The sequence below is a fragment of the Lactuca sativa genome, chromosome 5, assembly GCF_002870075.4.
Source record: "Lactuca sativa cultivar Salinas chromosome 5, Lsat_Salinas_v11, whole genome shotgun sequence".
Lineage (NCBI taxonomy): Eukaryota > Viridiplantae > Streptophyta > Magnoliopsida > Asterales > Asteraceae > Lactuca > Lactuca sativa.
In genome coordinates this window covers 294,186,290-294,206,562 of record NC_056627.2, presented here as the reverse complement: position 1 = coordinate 294,206,562, position 20,273 = coordinate 294,186,290, and the positions used below count along the sequence as shown (strand labels likewise).

At 35.4% G+C, this 20,273-nt stretch overlaps 1 long non-coding RNA gene across 1 annotated transcript; it reads left to right on the top strand.

Annotated features, from left to right (window-relative positions):
• Positions 1 to 6,920: 6,920 nt before the first annotated feature.
• On the top strand, positions 6,921 to 11,877 carry LOC111910401 (uncharacterized). The gene is made up of 5 exons (XR_002856523.3): positions 6,921 to 7,261; positions 9,125 to 9,168; positions 9,767 to 9,870; positions 10,976 to 11,183; positions 11,265 to 11,877. It is a non-coding gene; the product is annotated as an uncharacterized LOC111910401 (long non-coding RNA).
• The last annotated feature ends 8,396 nt before the right edge of the window (positions 11,878 to 20,273 follow it).

The following is a 20,273-nucleotide window of genomic DNA, read 5'->3' as shown; positions in this document are numbered from 1 at the left end:
TAATCTGGATAAATGAACTATCATACTCCTCATCCTTGACTCCTCGTCCCATGCTCTGACACATCCCTTATCATGAGAGCAGAAACCACATTTCAACTCTCTATACACATCAAAGACAATAAGAGTCACCACCCTGATATACTCCTCTTGATCGTCCAACGCTGTAGCTATCACATGCGCTACTATACTCCAATAGGGTGTATCTTGGTCCTTGACTGTCTCAGTCCCCACTGACAACCTGCTCAAGCTATATCATTCCCTCGCGACAGGCCTACTGCCAGATACTCTGATTAAAGATCACCATCAATGCGATCCCACAAGGCTCACTCCCAACTCAGAAACCAAAATCTCAACACCTCATACGTATCCCTTAGGAACTAAGATAGCACTACTCAGGTCACAAAGGTGACGTCTCTACTATCGGTTGGCTACCCAGCTCAGACCGTACTCTTCCATAACGCACCGTCCCTGCTCAATTCTGAGTCTTGCGACTCTTCTGGCATATCACCAGCAATCCCTCGGAGCTAACTCAATTTCCCTATCAAGGGATGCTCCACTAAAACTCGTTCATCCTGGCCTTCTGGACCCATACTCTTTCACATCCGACCTTGGTCTAGATAATCACCGCGGAATAATCGGTAAAAACCAAAAGCACTAACCGTCACATATCATGGTACTCGAACCACGATGTCTCCTCTCAATCTGCCACCAATCATGGTACTCGAACCATGGCATCACCTCTCGATCTGCTTCCAATCATGGTACTCGAACCATGACATCACCCATCGTTCTGCTACTAATCATGGTACTCGAAACATGGCGTCACCTCTCGATCTGCTACTAATCATGGTACTCGAGCCATGACATCACCTCTCGATCTGCTACTAATCATGGTACTCGAACCATGACATCACCTCTCAATCTGCTACTAATCATGGTACTCGAACCATGGCATCACCTCTCGATCTACTACTTAGAACCTCTGGGATACTCCCTGCATCGAGTATGGGTCCTCTGCTTTCAGTAGTACGGGCCCATACTACCTGCCACATCTACCCATACTCTCTACACGGACCACTCCATATTCCCTAAGTAGCTACTCAACTTCCTCTTCACCAATCTCAACACGCGTGCTCGCTCCCCAGCAAAATGCTCTACTCTGTCAGCGTACTCACCTAACTAAGGCCACTTCCTAGGCTCTTCCTAGGTTCTCACATTTCTTCGCCATCAGTTGCTGAGAAACTCCTTATGATGCCAGTCATCTACCTCCTGAATATCGTCACATTTACTTGGTAGCTGACTCCCATCATCGGGAGTTCCACAAATCTCGAAGCAAGCAACATTCGGGCGTCGAATAACCACATATAACCCGCTCTAGGTGATAACTCCACTAGCTCTACTCATACTCAAAAGATATCACCGAACTCTGCAACTCTACCTCCCGCGGTATCTAGCTACTCTCTCGGTAGGTTCTACCAATGCTCATCTAGGTATCTCTCCTAGATTACTCCTCTACTCAAATCCCTCTCTACAAGGATTCCCGCTGGATACTCTTACTCAACACATACTCGAAAGCGCATCACAGATAACAACAACTCCTAAGCTAAGACATCACAAATCAAGCCACTCTAGTTCTAATATATGAAATACCTAGCCTATCTCTAACATGCATAATATCTCATAAAACATAAGGTAAGGGTATTTTGGGAAATCACCGTTCGGGCTCTGGCTGATTGTACACACTGCTCTTTCTGATTTTCTTTTATAAACTCTTGCTCGTTTTTAGAAAAAAATCATTTATTTTGAAAATTTTCCTCCATTCCTCAGTTTAAGTCCAGATATACCCGAAGGTGCATCCAAATCCCTCAAACCAAGGCTCTGATACCAACTTGTAACACCATAAATTTCAAAACAATTTTTATTTTGAAAAATTATAACTCTCAGTACATATTTCACAAATAGCTCCATGTTTAATAAAATGATAATTCATGATCTTCTTAACTCTTTCTCTGGTGTGTACAATCAAGCCGGTGCCATCCTGCGATCCAAATAAGAAAACCTGATACATATAACACATAACACGGTAAGCACGAAGCTTAGTGAGTTCCCCAAAATACCACATATAACACATATTAGCCACTCAAGGCTATAAATCCGTGGACCCTCTGGTCCTAACTCTATGGACCTTTTGGTCCTAACTCTGTGGACCCTCTGGTCCTAACTCTGTAAACTCTGGAACATACACAACATAAATCACATAGAAATAATGCAGTGTATCACATCATATAAATAACATACAAAATGCTCTATCACATAACTCTAATTACCACTCTAGGTAAAGTATAATGAGAAGACTCACCTCGGATGAAGAACAGCTCCTATAATCACTGTTGCTACGTACCGGACTCTAACTCTATGCCAAACCCACAATAAATCTCAATTAGGAGCTAAGTCCAACCTCTCACTCATTGGGTCTAAAGATAGACCACCTGACAGCCCATTAATACCCTAAGCCCTTTGAGTCCTCACACGGCCCAATTACCAAACAAAAAGGCAAGCCTAAACCAACGGCCCCAAAGCACATATATACACTCCGCTGGCCCAAGACTCTATGCATGAAGCCCAAACTCCAGGCCCAAAACATCACTTAGCCCAAAAGCCCACAGAGGGGTTACGCGGGGCGTACCTCCTTTGGTACGCTCAGCGTACTCAAGCATGCACAATTCTGATCGGGTACGCGGGGCGTACTAGGATTACATTGAGCGTACTCTCAGTTTTGCTTAAATCAATTTCTGGGTCTTAACCCGTTAAGACCTTAACTCATCTCTTGGATATGGACTTCCTAACATCTCCTACTCCATAAAGTTATCGACATTAAGCCTTTGCATGGCTGATAAGGTCACAACACATAAAAACTCTTACTTTCTTAACCCAAAATGCTCATAACTCATGCATGGGTAGATTCACACGATCAAGACCTTATTTTTATGGTTCTCCACCACTAGAAACACTTAAAAGGATAGGTTATTAAGCTTTGGAGTGCATCAACTCATAAAGCCTCAAGCTTGGGACCAAAAACACTAAAATGGACCCAAATATGCCCAGCGTACTAGGTGGCTCTTGCTTAAGAAACATGCGCATCTGTATGCTAAGCATACGCAAACGTACGCCCAACGTACTTCGCTGCCACACTTCTCCACTTTAGGGGTTCATCTTGCCAAATCTTCAAACTTCCATAGCTTCTTTAATATAACTCCGATTCCAAAGATCCTCATACCTACGGAAAGGTGATGAGATGCTTTATGATTCTAGAAACTCGCCACAACCCGAGACTTCCTCATGCCCGACTCGTAGCCCACGAACCCTAATCATGGACCATCCGAATCAGGATGTTACAATCTGTCAGAAATATGAGATGGGCCCCGCCTCATCACATTCATCAGGCCTTGCCTGGAATCGGACCCCTCCCAGTATACATATAAACACATAAATACATGCAAGAATCACAAATATAAATAACATACAATATACTCATCAGACACCGCTTGGCATCGGGCCCGCCTGGTATACATATCAAATATCATACATGAAAAAGTCACACAAACAACTAGCATCCTAGTCATAATAATCTATGGGCCGACATTTATTGAGCACCTTTAATCCTTTTTTTTAGTTCCATACCCTTTGTTCCTAATTCTAGTGGGGGTTTGAATTTGAACATCTGTGGGTATCGACACACCAAGTCTATTTCCAAAGTCCATTGACTTGTTTGGGCGTTCATGGATAGTAACGCCATCCAAAACCTTGGTCTCTGATTTCTTAATTGCATCATAATAATCTTCGAGACTTTTTTTGTTGGTGCTCAAAGAAAGAAGACAGACAATTATCAACCATTGAAAATATGTTGATTGCTACTTTTTGAATATGCTCATCAAAATCTGAATATCGGAAACGTTTTCGTAACAATTCAAGTGGAATAATATCCTTCTACCACCGCCTTAGAAGATAGTTTGTTGGTATGAATTGGATGTTGTAGGATTTCATTGCAGTAAAAATGTGGCGACAAAGTATCCCAAATTGTTCAAACTTCATACAACTACAAATGAATGTGTCTTCTTTCTTGTCAATTTTAACCTGCAAACAAAAATAATTATATATATATATATATATATATATATATATATATATATATATATATATATATATGCAAAATTTAGTGTGCAAAAAAAAATATGATATCAGAGTTTAAATTAATATTGTATATATAGACTCTCTTAGTAGCTTATCCCATTTATCAACATCATCATCGCTGTCAATTCACGACTCAGGTCGATTGGAGGTGGAAGATCCATGCGGCCTAAATTCTTTTATCAGAAACTCATGAACATGCTCAACGATGTTGTCATTTAACGAGAAACATGTTGTCACTAACATGTACATTTTGTTCTGAACCTGTCTAAACACTTTATGTTTGTAGAATAGAGAAGCGTTTTCTTCTATTGGAAACGGTGTTCTCATTTTAGGAAATTTGTCTTTTGTTTTGAAGTCCAAAGAGGATTGAGTATAACATTGCTTCTACATGGCAAATTCAAACGAAAACATAAAGCTTACTAGAGTGGATCCATAATGAGTGTTTTGATGAAAGGCTGAGGTTTGACACTCAGAACGAGATGTTCTCATGAGACCTGACATACGAACTCTTTTGAAAAAGGCAGGAATCCATAAATGTCTCAAGTTGTACAATCTCCTCAACCAAGTACTATCGGTAAGATCATGTTCATCCAATAGTGCTTGCCATCCCTGTTCAAAATCTTTCTCTTCAAGCTTAGAATTCCATATCAATGACTTGAGCTGTAACTTGAATTCCTAGTCATTTACAATATCCAATGATACCTTACAATGAAAACATGTGCAAAGTGTTAAAAGTCACAATCATTGATCCAGTCCATAATACATAAAGGCTAACGACACTGATATTATTGAATGTATAATAATATTATACACCAGTACTCAATGTAGAACTATATGTTTGAGATACAAAAGCAATATCAAAGATTTTTTTTCAAAATATAAAATAAAAATAACAAATGATTCATAATGAATGCAATGTTGACTGAAAGCTTATTAAATAAAAGCTTGTAACCTTCAATCGTAATTTGGAAGTGATGTGCCACATACACAACCTATGAATTAATTCTGGGAAAACCTTGGCTATAGAGTTTTTCATCGTCGGTTCATCATTAGATAACACCAATATTGGTTGTTTACCAAAAGCTTTAAGAAAAGATTTCAACAACCATGTGTATGATTCGATATCCTCTTTGCTTAGTGTTGAGTTGCTTATTTTAAACTCTAAATTCGAATGAAAATTAGGAACATTTTTTTGTTCTGCTAGTCATCAGTTCCACCTATGAAGCAATTAAAATCCTTCATCAAAATTTTAAAATAATGAACTGTGCGTCCAATAATATTGTATCCACCATTAATAGCATTAAAGAGCCTGTGAGCTTGGGTGGCACCAACATTCTGCTTAGAAAGACTGATAATGAACGATTTCTTCCATGAATTAAGTTGTTTATGGTATCAGGAAAACAACATGTTATCTTGAGATATAAGTTCATGATTGTGTTCCTCTACAAACTCATATAGCAACCATTTAGAGCTTCCTTTTATCATACTAAATCTGATACGTGCATTGCATCCGGTCCTTCGACTATCAGTCCTTCTTTGAATCTTACTTTTGTTTGGGTTCAATGTATCAACATGACATGTATTAGGAAGAACTTGTCTGTTACACACAAGGTATCACAATCTAATAATATCATGCACATTTTTTCTATTCGTTGTTTTCCTAACATCAAAACTTGCTGCAAGAGCGTACTTGTAATACATATCTGTTATATCTTCATACGACTTGTAATGGCCTTTGAGTTTTGGCTTAACTTCATTAGGTACCTTTGGAATCCAATATTGTTTTCCATTAGTAATCACATGCTGATGATTAGAATGTTCATGATTATCATTAGATTGATTAACATCTACATGAAGAAAAAAAAAAAAAAAAAAAAAAAAAAAAAAAAAAAAAAAAAAAAAAAAAACAATGAATTTAAATTGTGATTGAGCGTATCAACCAATAATAGATTACTTAACACAAAACATTTTGATATTAATTAAATAATAAAAATCCGAATTACCTGTCAACATTATCTTGATTTTTAAATTCATCGACACTGTAATCATCATCAAATCAACTCAATGTCTCGTTGTCAATTGAAATGATATCATCCTCATGAAATCGTTCGCATCTTCATCAATATTATCATAATTATCACAATTATCTCCTAAAAGGAAATGATGATGAATTAACATAAAGTATACAACTGGAATAAAAAATGAAATTAACATTTACGAATAAGGGTAGAAAATTAAACTTGGAATTTCATTAATTCTATGATGTTGGTCATCGAAGGAACTCTCATGAGAAGTATAATCTATTCCATCTTGCATTGAATCGAAATCAACATAACATTGTTGACACCGATTTGAAACTAAATTAGCATGGCCGTGGTCTTCTGTATAACACTCCATATGGATCAATAGAAGAATCAAATCGTTTCCAGAACAATATGATATATAACAAGAATTTATCAGACGATTAACATAACAATAACAACAATAATACGATGATTGTAAGACTGAGAATAAGAAATGAGTAAGACGTGAGTTTCAATTGTGGATTATGGAAAGATCAATTAGCATACTTTCAGGCAATTTGTTTTAATTACTTCTTTGACTATTATGTAAATTGACATATTTACCCTTTAAAATTTATTTTATTATTTTTATAAATAATAAAATTTGATTGGCTGTAAATTGTCCTGTATTCACAATTTCACACTGCGAACTACTTATGTTGCGCCTTACGCTGATACGCGTTAGAGGATCAACAAAAACGCTGATATCCCAAATCAGTTCCAAAATTTTGTCTCCCAAAAGTCTCACCTGCCAAATTTCAGTAAATCTTTCTATATGGCGATGGCGATGGCGATGGCGATGGAGCCGGAGAAAAGTTCCAACTTTTTTAACTCCATACGCTGATACGCGTTAGAGGAGAAGTAACAAAAACCCTGATATCCCCAGTCGGTTCCAAAATTTTCTCTCACCTGCCATATTTCAGTCAATCTTTCAACTTCAATATGGCGACGGTGGGCGACGGCGATAGAGCCGGAAAAAAAGTTCCTTAAGAGGTCTTTCCTGCCAGGTTTAATGCTTTTGCTCTCAGTTAGATAAATTATTTGCCTATTTGCGGCTGTATCCAAATTTGGCTTTGTATTTGGTTTTTTCCTTGTTCCCTTGGATGGTTCGTACATTCTTTTTAATTGATAATGTTTTGTCATTATACGTAACCCTCATCAAGTTGGAACATATATAGACTTCAATTACTCGAATTATGCTCAACTTGCCACAGATGTGCAGTCAATTTGGCTTAAAACCCCTATGTTGGAACATTGGAACATATAGCTCACCTTGATTTAGAGAGAGGACATCAAGGCAGAATTAAAAACCTTGATTTAGAGAGAGGACATCAAGTGCTTTGCAAAGACACATAGGAGGACATCAAGTGATTTAGAGAGACACATAGGGGTACCAGACTATGACCATCATGTGTTGATGGACAAGTGCTTTGCAAAGAAGCAACACCAAGGCTATGAAAGAAAAACCTTGATTTAGAGAGAGGAAATCAAGGCAGAATTAAAAAAAAAAAAAAAAAAAAAAAAAAAAAAAAAAAAAAAAAAAAAAAAAAAAAAAGGAGATAAAATGAATAAGATTTGAATCACCTAATCACAGGTCTAACACATGATAAAATATCCTCAAGTTGGAGCATATAGCTCACCTTACATTAAGCTTTAATGTTAGTTTTCTCTCCAAATGTCATCGAAATATCAAACCCTGGTTTCAATCAGGACACCTACAAGCATTTAGAATTGTCTGATTGGTGTAATGAATACCCCCCTTTGGGAATGTTGAACTGTTTGTAATTCTTGAATCCTTCTAGCTTGTTCATTATAAAGTTACTTGCTGTTAAAAAAATCATATTACAGGCTCACTATTCCTTCCACACCTTGTAATAGTAGACACGACAATGATAAAGTAAAGAGTACAGCCAATACATCTGATTTGAACATATAGTTATAGCACCTTGTTCCACTAGCTATGATATAGTTATCCAGGTGGAACACTGGTTTTCAATGACCGAGAAAATGACTTTTTCTGATTCCAATTAACCAAGGAACGATCGATGGATTTGAAAGGACATTATAACTATCCACATCTTTAAATCAAAAGTAAATGTATTATATTGAATGACAACTCTTAAATTCTTCGCTCCCTTTGAATACGCACATTATACTTCATGAGGTCTTACAGTCCTCCTTTTAGTTATGTGAACCAGCTGATATCTAAGAGATTTTTGGTTGGATTTCTAAACATATGAAGTAGTCATGGAACTTTGTATCTCATACAAGGTCAGTCGTAAATGGCAATGATGACGTGCATGGGTCCATGTGAGAGTAGTACTACTTGTCATGGACACATGTCCATAGTTGCATAGAAACCTTTTTTTTGGTTGGATGAAATAACTATATTTAATCTCTCATTTTTTTTAATATGCTTTCTCGTTGTTGTGATCTTGAGTCGCTTGCTTGGAGTAAATAATATTCTTGAAATTTACATTTTTTATCGCTGGGTTCCAACATGGAAAAGAGGATAGTTATTCATGCGATTGGATTTTTAAACTTCTGAGTTGTGCTGATTGTTAGTTTTGATAATATTGCTTACTGATAAGATAATTAGAGATTAGAGTAAAACACGTTAGGATTGCATATGATGCTTTTATGATGTAATAAAGGAAACATAATCATAGTTGTCATTGGTTAAACCATCACATTAGAGTACAGTAACTATTACTTCATTTAGACCATTGTTGGATCATTGTCTTCATACTAGGTTATATGTAAGTGGCAATGGGATTTAAGATATTCATAATAAATATCATTTGTATCACTTTACTTGAAATTCTGCATATGATGTGTATTCCCCCTTACAAAAGCTTTTATGTGACCAGATCTAAATGAAGAACCTCAGAATGATCTGCAGGCAGTGCAAAATGTAAGTTGTTTATTTCAAACGCTGATGATTTGTTGTGTGTTTGATTTTATCTCTTCATGACTTGTATTGTTGGTTTGATCCTAAATGCTATATACTGCTTATAATACTGAGTGTCATCCTCTCATGAGTTGAACTAGGATGCCTTTTACTTGAAGCTATGAACAAATATAATCTATTATTGCTCATAAAATGATGAACGTTGACAAAAGATGGAGTTCATGAAGTACTTAGCCTTTAGGGTGAGATTTCTTGAACACGTCACTTCCCTATTTGGTTCACCTGAGTTTACACATCCACTCTCTACACATCTTTCTCATAAGTTAATCCAGAATATGTGACTAAGAACTAGTTATGTTGTTGGCTAAAACTTATTTCAAAACCTTGCCTGTCAATTTGTTGATTGTTTTAAGGCCTTACTTGAGAGTCATTAACTAAACCATCAAAAGCAGATGCAGGGGACTTGTTTAAATTGTTTCTTGTCGTAGTATTTTTTTTTTCTTTATGAGATCGTTAATGCTGCGTAGTGTCAATGTTTTATCTAATCATTTTGGTTGAAATCATTTTAACTTTGATGCACTTTTGATTTTCTGAATTGAAGAATTCAACTGAAGTATCAGAACTGAGCACTCATCAACGTGGGAATTCTGCTACCATTGGGATATCAGAGACTGAACAAATGCTGAAACAGAAAACCGATTCTAGGTTGGTCTTTATTTTGTTTTAATTCTACACTGTTATTATTTATGCTGTGGGGATGAACTTTTTATTCTTATTATTTTTACTTCTTGCTGCATATTTGAACTTGAGGGTGTGCTCATTTGTCAATAAGCTGCAATTTGTTTTCACATGATATGCATACCAAAAATAATAGGTCTTATGATTATGCTAACAGTCACTCAATTGTGCTTTGTGGACCCATGTTTCCTTATTATTAGCTGCACCTTTATACCTTCCAAAATATCTTTATAAGCATGCATTTTTAAAACGTCAAGCAATTTGGTTAGATGACAGGATTATTTTCCTATTTCTAAATGCATTTTGAAACATTTTCTAGCAACAAATTTGAATTTAAAAGGGTTGTTTTAGCGGTATTTGCTTCATGAAGCATTAGGCCTTAGGTTTAAATCCAAATGGGTGCTCTCAGTTTCTTGAGGCCATGCTTTGCTACCAGAGTAGACCTAAAGTTTTCTCAGGTTTTGTGGATAATTTGCATAGACCAAAAGGTACCAGATACCATGGTTTGCATAGCTTTGTGCATGTGAGTGGTTAAAATCGAAAATGAAAAAGTACAAAATCTGTTGCTTTCAAGAGGCCCAATGCTACGTACTCGCTTTAATCTTTATATAAATATATAATAATCAAATAAAGCATGATACTTAACTTCTCTTCATAGTCCCTATATATAGAGTTGTACAATTTGTGGATTATAATATTCCTACTATCTTAATTATGAAACCCATATCATTGGTTATTTGTTTATATCATTGACTATTTTACTATTTAACCTTTAGATACTGCAAGTGAAGTATTTATTATGATATTAAATAATGAGTGCATCAATCAATTGTTAACTTGGCAATGCTACTATATTGATGTTCCTTGGAAATTTAATCTAAAAAAGAGAGAGCAGAAACTTAGTCAAAATGGACGAAGATTGGCACTGTTTTAGAATTATATGTCCCACAAAAGTAAATTGATGTTGATGAAAGTATCTATATATACAGTGTATTTTTCATCTAGACAGGGTTCATTTTCTAGAATTAATTATTCAGCCACTACTCATCTGTTGTATATGTTGCTGCTACAGGTCTGAAACCAAGCACTTGATATCGTTGTTGCATTCAAGAACTTCTGATAATGATGTTGTTGAAAGGGGTGGAGCAAAGCCTCCTCCTTTCAGTTCGCCATCTCTTACTTAAGGCTTGAAGCATCAACAACAATTGGCTCTCTGAAAAAACGTAAACATGGAAACGAGAGGAATAACTTCCATGCTGCTGTTTTCACTTCAAGAGTCGGTAATAGTTTTGTGCGCGTCTTTTCGGTATTTGTAAGAAGCACAAATTCTTAGCATATATTATTATGTATATTGTCTTCAGGATCTTGAAGAGGAGATTGTGTCACCTGCTAAGCTTACAAACGCCTACAAAGATAGCACCATTGGCACTATGGATACCCTTCACATTTCATTAATGAGTGGTTGCAAGTGGAGATTTACAGCATGAGAAAGGGTTCCTGGGAGTTCATCGCTCAAAGGTTTCCATGGCGGGTCAGACGGATTCATGATGACGACATCGTTTGCGCAGATGTCCATGTTCATTGGCTTACTTGTATTCGTGGGAATTCAGACACAATAGTGGCGTTTGATTTGGGTTCAAAGACATTCCGTGTGATACTTCTTCCACATCCTACATATGGCCGCTCGAAATCTTTAAGAGTTTTGGATAAAAAGCATTGTGTGATTCTTATGGATGTGTTTGACGTGGTGATGGATGAGTATGAGGTGGTTGAATCATCGTTCATGAATGGCCATGTCTTTTCACAGTTTATTGATGATGATACATATCCGTTTGAATTCACATTACACGATGAGTTTCTTGCCAAAAATACCTATAATTGTCATGTTTTTTACGACCCAATTGCAAACGAGGTTAAAATGTTGGAGAATGATTGTTCATATGGAGAATATGGCAAGGATAAAATTGTGGAGTATGTAGACTGTCTCGTTTGGGTAGCACGTGCTTTACCTGAGATGGTGGATGATGCAGGACAAAATTTAACAAAAAACTTTTGATGTGGAAAGCGAGAACTCTCTCCATTGGTGGACGTTTGACGTTATTAGGTCGGTTCTTGGTAGCCTTGGATCCTATCTTTTCTCTATTTACAAGGTTTCTAAAAATGTTATTGCAAAACTGTAAAAAAAAAAACTTAGAAACACAATTTCCCAACATCATCATCTATTATATCAATTTAGGACAAATAGAGAGAGAGATGGTTTTTAGATACTTACAACGAAACCTCACTACAAATTACCTAATCTACTCTCTCTTAACAATCACACATCCTAATCTACAACGATCAAGGCAACACACAAGAACAATAATCCAATCGTAATACAGAAACCCTAAAACTGAGAGAGAAAAGAGAAACACTCTGAAAAATATCTAGTGAAGAATGACTAATAACCACAGCTCCTCAAATCTTATACTTTGGGTCAATGGATCACACAGAATCCTCGCGCTAACCCATCTGATCCAGCTACACTTACACTTCAACCCATCATGTTTAACCAGATGACACAACCGATCCAAAGTTAGAAACTAATAGCTTATAACTTCAATATTTTACATTTAAACCCTGCACAACTCCTGAAATGACAAGTTTGTAATAACCATAATATTTAACACCCCTCATCAAACTTGACATTTAAGGAAGATATTAATTTTTATTAAAAGGATTAATTAAACCAATTTCATTTAATTATGTTGTGAAATACTAAAAAATTTTGTCAAAATATCAGCTCAAGAACTTTTTTTTTCTACTTCCAAAACACCATTTGCAATTTTCTCTCTAATAAAGTGCAAATCAATTTCAAAATGTTTTGTTTTCTCATGAAACACAGGATTCAATGCTAACTTAATAGCAGACTCATTGTCACAAAACACTTTTACAGGAATTAAACTTTTTATTCCTAAATCAAACAACAATTTTAAAACCCAAATAATTTCACAAGCAATAGAACCTAAAGCTCTATATTCAGATTCTGTAGAAGACCTGGATACAGTAGCTTGTTTTTTTTTACTTTTCCAAGAAATCAACGAATTACCAAAAAAAAAAAAAAACTAAATATCCAGTAACAGATTTTCTTGAATTAAGACACTTTGCTCAATCTGCATCTACATAACCAATTAAGTCATAACTTTCTGACTTAACAATAGAAATACCTTTCCCATAACTACCTTTCAAGTATCGAAGTAGTCTGAATGCTATATTTAAATGTGATTTATGTGGCTTGTGCATAAACTGACTGAGAATCTGAACATAATAAGATATATTTGGTCTTGTAATAGTCAGATATATAAGTTTTCCAATTAACTTTTGAAACTCACTAACATTTTCAAGTAAAGGATCACTGTTATCACAACTTCTTTTAGGGACAAAATTTGCCTCTAAAGGAGTTGAAACAGGTTTACAGCTTAACATTCCAAACTCATGTAAAAGTTCAAGACAATATTTTCTCTGATTCAGACACACACCTTCACTTGTATTTAAAACTTCAATACCAAGAAAATAGCTCAACTTACCCAAATCTTTTATCAAAAATTTTGAATTTAAAAAAGTCTTTACATTTTCAAGTTCAGTTTCACTACTTCCTATTAAAATAATATCATCTACATAAACAAGTAAAACAACAACTGAATTATTATCCCTTTTAACAAACAAGGAATAATCATTTATGCTTTGAGTAAAACCAAAATTAAACAACTCAGAACACAGCTTTTCATTCCATTTTCTAGGAGCTTGTTTAACCCATATAAAGATTTAACCAATTTACACACTCTATTATCACCTATAGTATGATACCCTTGAGGTAATTTCATACACACATCTTCAACTAAATCCTCATAAAGAAAAGCATTATTGATATCTAACTGATACAAAGGCTAAGATTTATTTACAGACAAAGAAATAACTATACGAACAGTAACTATTTTTGCCACATGAGAAAATGTTTCCTGATAATCAATCTCTTCCTTTTGAATATAATCTTTAGCTACAAGACGAGCCTTATATCTTTCTACTTCTCCATTAGGTTTATATTTAATTCTATAAACTCATTTACAACCTATTGGTTTTCGTTTTTTAGGAAGTTCTACAATATCCCAAGTATGATTGCAATATAAAGCTTCCATTTCATTATTCATTGCCTCAACTCAATTTGGGTCCTTAGATGCTTCTTCAAAAAATTTTGGTTCTATTGTTTTATTAAGACTAGGTGTGAGACCCATGTATTACATGGGTTTACTTAAAAAAAATAAATATAAAATTTTAACAATTTGAAAAGTTTGAATTTATAAGAAAAATGAGAAAATTTTGAATTATTAAAATTAATGAAACTTTAATGTATTGAATACATTACATATATAAACTTTTTCTAATCAGTACTTTACATATATACTACCTTACACATTAAATGTGGAATTTTAATTTAATAAAATGAAAAATACAATAAAATGACAAGTGGAAAATAAAAAATTTAAAAATTCTAGAAAATGACATGTGTCCAAATGAATAAGAAGAGGACATGTGGCAAAAAAACCCTTCATTTATTATAATAGATTAGAACAAAACAATTATTCTCTGTACTAAGAACAGAGTAATTTAAAGTATGTTCAATTCCATATTTATGCCTACCTTCAACTATATAATCATTAAACTTAACAGGCATTCGTGACTCTCTTCTAGATCTAGATGCTCCTATTGATTGTCCTAGAAAAGGCAATGAGTCTAAATGACTACTTTCCTATCAGATGAAGATTCAGATACCTCGCTAGTCTGATTATTACTATCTAATGTAGTATCAAAAAAAAGTTTCATCCAGAATCTGAGCTGCATTAGAATCATTCATCTGATGGTTAACACTCAGGTCATTTAAATCAATCAAATCATTCACATATTCAGAATTAGATTTATCATCATAGGAAAAAGGGTCTACTGAAATTTTAATATCAAACTGATCATCAACAGTTGTTGACTTTAGCTTATATGGAAAAACTGATTCATAAAACTTCACATCTCTGGAAACAAAAATAGAATTTGTATCAAGACTCAACAGCTTATAACCTTTTTTCTCAGAAGAATAACCAAGTAAAACACATTTTTCAGCACGTTCAAAAAACTTATCATGATTATTAAGTTTAGTAGCAAAACAAAGGCAACCAAAGACCCTTAAATGATCAAAAACATGTAACTTCTTAAAAACAAGTTCATAAGGAGAACGACCTTTTAAAACTGAAGTTGGTATTCTGTTAATTAAGAAAACATAAGTTAAAATAGCCTCTCCCCAATACTTTATAGGAAGACCAAATTGAAAGAGTAAAGACCTAGTAACATTAAGAATGTGCCTATGTTTCCTTTCTACAACCCCATTTTGCTGTGGTGTATAAACACATGAAGTTTGATGAATGATCCCATTATGCTCAAAAAAAGACTTCATTTTATGATTTAAAAACTCTGTACCATTATCAGAATGAACAATTTTAATTTTAGCATCAAACTGAGTTAACAAAATATTAAAAAACAAAGTAAACCAACTATAAACTTCATCCTTATATTTTAAAAGATAAACCCAAGTAACCCTTGTGAAATCATCCACAATAGTCAGAAAAAACCTAAAGCCTTCTCTAGTAGACACTCTATAAGGACCCCATACATCTAAATGAATTAATTCTCCAAGCTGAGTAGAGTTATGAACACTTAGGGAAAAAGATTTATGTGTCTGCTTAGCTTTATGACAAATATCACAAGGAGGAAGAGATGAATTATCAAAATTAAGAGTATTTTTTAAAGAAAAAAGTGTTTGTTCAGCAGGATGACCTAGCCTACTGTGCCAAGTAAGTTTAGAAATACAACACTTAACAAGATTGCAAGAACTAATACCTGAGGGAAAAGCATCTAGATAATACAATCCCCCAGACTCTCTACCACTCTCCACAACCTTCTTTGATTGTAAACCCTGAACTTTACAAGAATTTTCATTAAACACAACTTCACAATTTGTGTCCTTACACAATTTGTGAATAGAAAGAAGATTCACATCAAAATCAGGAACAACAAAAACATCAAACAATGTTAAGTTTTCAGAAAACTGCAAGTTTCCAATTTTTTTTAATCTTAGCAAAAGAACCATTTGGATGATCAACAAGCAAATTTAATTTAGATACATCAACAGTGTCTTGCAAAAGAGACTCAGATGAAATCATGTGTTGATTTGCACCTGAGTCAACAACCCACTTTTGATGACCTACAGTAGAATGACATGACTTAAAAAAAAGAGATACCTACCATATTAGCACTGACAGAAGTATCCTCAGATGCAGAAGACCTCTCATTAATAAGACTCAAAAGCTTATTGTACTGCTCACTCGTGAATGAATAAGGTCCACCATTTCCAGAAACACTAGAAGAAGAAGGGCTACTAGAAGAGACAGAAGAAGAATTAATAGAAAAGGTTTTATTCTGATTTCTTAAATTTTCACTATTAGACTCAGTCCTAGACTTAAAATCTTTTGGATAACCAATTAGCTTATAACACCTTTCAATAAGATGTCCCTTAAGACCACAATTCTTACACTGTAAAATTTGATTTCTTCCTTTATTAGAATTTTGATTTTGACCTTTTCTATCATTAAATCTACTATTAAAAGCAGATGACTAAGTTTTAGACACATTAGAAACAGAAGTTAAAGCCCCATTCTTCTGATGAGATTCCTCTCTAGACACAATTGAAAAAGTTGTTTTAATATTAGGAAGATGATCCATTAGAAGAATATGACTTTTAACTTTATTAAAAGAATCATCAAGACCACTCAAGAACTGCATTAATTTCATAAGTTTAGAATGATCATTATATTTAATAGCAGCATCACAAGTACATTTAGAAAGATTTATAAGACCATCAAATTCTTTCCAAAGAGTGTCAAGTTTATTATAATATTCAGACAAAGAAGAACCATCCTGTTTAAGTGAATTAATATGTTGATGTACATTAAAAATAACAGACCCATCAGCCTTGTTATATGTTTCAAAGAGTTCATTCCATATATCTACAACACTCTTTGAATATGCATGTCCATAATAGATTGACTCAGACAAATACCCAAGAATCCAAGAACATACTACAACATTAGCATGTTCCCATTTTAAAGATTTAGGTTCATCACTAGAGTCCTTTTTTACAGTACCTTCCACAAACCCTAATTTGTTTCTAGCCTTAAGACTCCTTATCATAAAGTTATGCCATATATGAAAGTTATCAGTCCCAGTTAGTTTAAAACTCACAATTGTAGTTACAGTATTATCAGACGGATGTATATACAGAGGATCATCGTAGTTCACAGGATCACCCTTTGAACCACTACCTTCAGGAGGAGAATCAGTCATAATGTTCTCACAAAATTAACCAAAACAACCAGATCACTGTGATCCTTATATGTCCAGATGGTCACCACAGTATGTTGGGGCCCAAGACAAGAATCACAGAATAAAAAAAAAACAAACAACACAAAGATGAATCAAGAAACAAACAGGATCTTCCACATCTACAGCTAGAACAAATAGAAGGGAACAAGAAACGCTCACAGAGCTATATGAAGAACAGATCAATCAGATCGACTCCTGTTACTCCGTTCTCCTTTGACATTTAACGGTGATGAAATCCGTTAACTAGAGTTATTTCAGAGAACATGATTAATCGATCTTACGGCAGTGAAGTTTTGATTCGTCAACCAAGGATCTCCACTTGATAACGATACCAGTCACTCAAGGATCTCCACTTGAGACAGATCTGCAAAATCACAAAACAACTCGCAGTACCAGGATCTTAAAAGAATCGATAACCATAAAATGATTTGGATTAACCAAAAGAACCCTAGATGATCACAGTTGAGTAAATGTAACCAAGATCTCAAAAGAAACCCTAGTTCAAACTCAACTATAACGATCTACAAAGAATCTTAACAAAAAATAACGGAAAAACGATTACCTCGATGAACAAGATCGTCTACCACCAATTGAAGCCCTAAAGCTCTAATACCATGTAAAAAAACTTAGAATCACAATTTCCCAACATCATCATCTATTATATCAATTTAGGACAAATAGGCAGATGCTTTTCAGATACTTACAACGAAACCTCACTACAAATTACCTAATCTACTCTCTCAACAATCACACATCCTAATCTGTAAACAACTAAAACAACACACAAGAACAATAATCCAATCGTAATACAGAAACCCTAAAACTGAGAGAGAAAAGAGAAACACTCTGAAAAATATCTAGTGAAGAATGACTAATAACCACAGCTCCTCAAATCGAATTCGTGTTGTCTCTAAACCTCTATCAACATTTTGAACGAAGTGCAAGCTTGAAAGCTCTTAAGCTTCCAATTCCCTTGGACTCAACAGCATCGCCCCAGCAATACTCCTTATTGGGCTGCCAACTCACGGCAACAGGCTCCAGGCCTTCTTGGCCCACCTCCTTCATGGCCTCACCTACCTGTTGCACAAGCCTATCTAGCTGCCACTTCCTCTGCACCAGCCCAACACATAAATGCTCCAATAACACCACCGTGGGCCTGGTTTGGGACCGAACAATAGCCCACAGACCTTCCACAATTATTTAGCTTCATGTCTCTTCAAGAGTCGGGCGAATGGATTATGGACACGGGTGCAACGGACCACGTTCATGCCAACCAAGGGATACTCCAATCCTTTTTTGATAAGAATACTTGTCATAATATCCTAGTTGGTGATGGGACCAAAATACATGTAGTTGCGACCGGCCATACCTTATTTCCTATACAAAACAACCATCGTCCTCTTTATCTAAACAATGTCCTCATTACACCTTCAATCATCAAAAATCTAATTTTTGTACGCAAATTCACTCATCAAAATAAATGCTCTATTGAATTTGATGAATTTGGTTTTACTGTCAAGGATTACAGGACTCGTCTACCCCTAATCCGATGTGACAATGATGGTCCGCTCTACTCGGTTCTACCTCAAACTCCTTAAGCTCTCGTTTCCACAAGCTCTTCCGTTTGGCACCAACGCCTTGGTCATCATGGCAGCCATGTTTTACAATTTCTTTTATCCAATAAATTGATTCCATGTAATAAAAATGACTTTACTTCTTTGTGTCATGCTTGTCTGAAAACATGTCAAACTTCCATTTAGTTCTTCTAATTCTATTGTTTCTCATGCATTTGACATTATACACTCTGATGTTTGGACCTCTCCTATTACTAGTATAAGTGGTTTAAAATATTATGTTATCTTTCTTGACCACTACTCTCACTATCTTTGGGTGTACCCATTAAAACAAAAATCTGACATTTACTCCAAATTTCTTGAATTTTTCACATATATCAAAAACCAATTCAACACCACCATCAAATCCTTCCAATGTGATAAGGGGGGGGGGGGGAATACAACAATAAACAATTTCATGATTTCTTTGCCACACATAGAATCAACTTTCGTTTTTCATGCCCTCATACATCCCAACAAAACGGAAAATCTAAACGTATGCTTCGCTCAATCAATAACATCATACGTACTCTACTATTCCAAGCCCATCTACCACCCACCTATTGGGTCGAAGCACTCCACATGGCAACTCATCTCTTAAATATTCTACCTTCCACCTCCATTCAAAATGACACACCCACATACCGACTACTCCAACAACATCCCACTTATAACCATCTCAAAACTTTTGGATGTCTTTGTTTCCCTCACATCACCACCTCTCACAAACTATCCCCTAGATCCTTACCGTGTGTGTTTCTTGGGTATCCATCTCACCATCGAGGTTTTCGATGTCTCGACCTCAACTCTCGCACCATCATTATATCTCGTCATGTCACCTTTGATGAAAATATCTTTCCTTTCAAAGCAGTATCACCAAATGACTCTCCATCCTACTCTTTCCTTGATGACACTTCTGATCCTTCACCATACTTCCGCTCTAAATTATTCCCTCACCCAAACACCGCTACACCCGACCCTACCCCATCAAACCCCCCCTCTGAACCTCCTCCCCTCTCTCCCTCTACTTCTCAAACTGAGCACCCTCCATCTCCTACTGAATCCTCAGATCATAACACCAATATACCTCCTCCTCGTACACATTCCATGACCACTCGATCCCGTAATGGTATTGTAAAACCCATCCAAAAGTTAAATCTCCACACCTCTTCTCTCTCCCCTGTCCCCTCGTCACATCTACAGGCTATTAAGTATTAGTAGAACATAACATATCTCCATATATATTTGTATTTATTGTAAAATGATTGTGATTAGCAATTTCCTTGAATATCT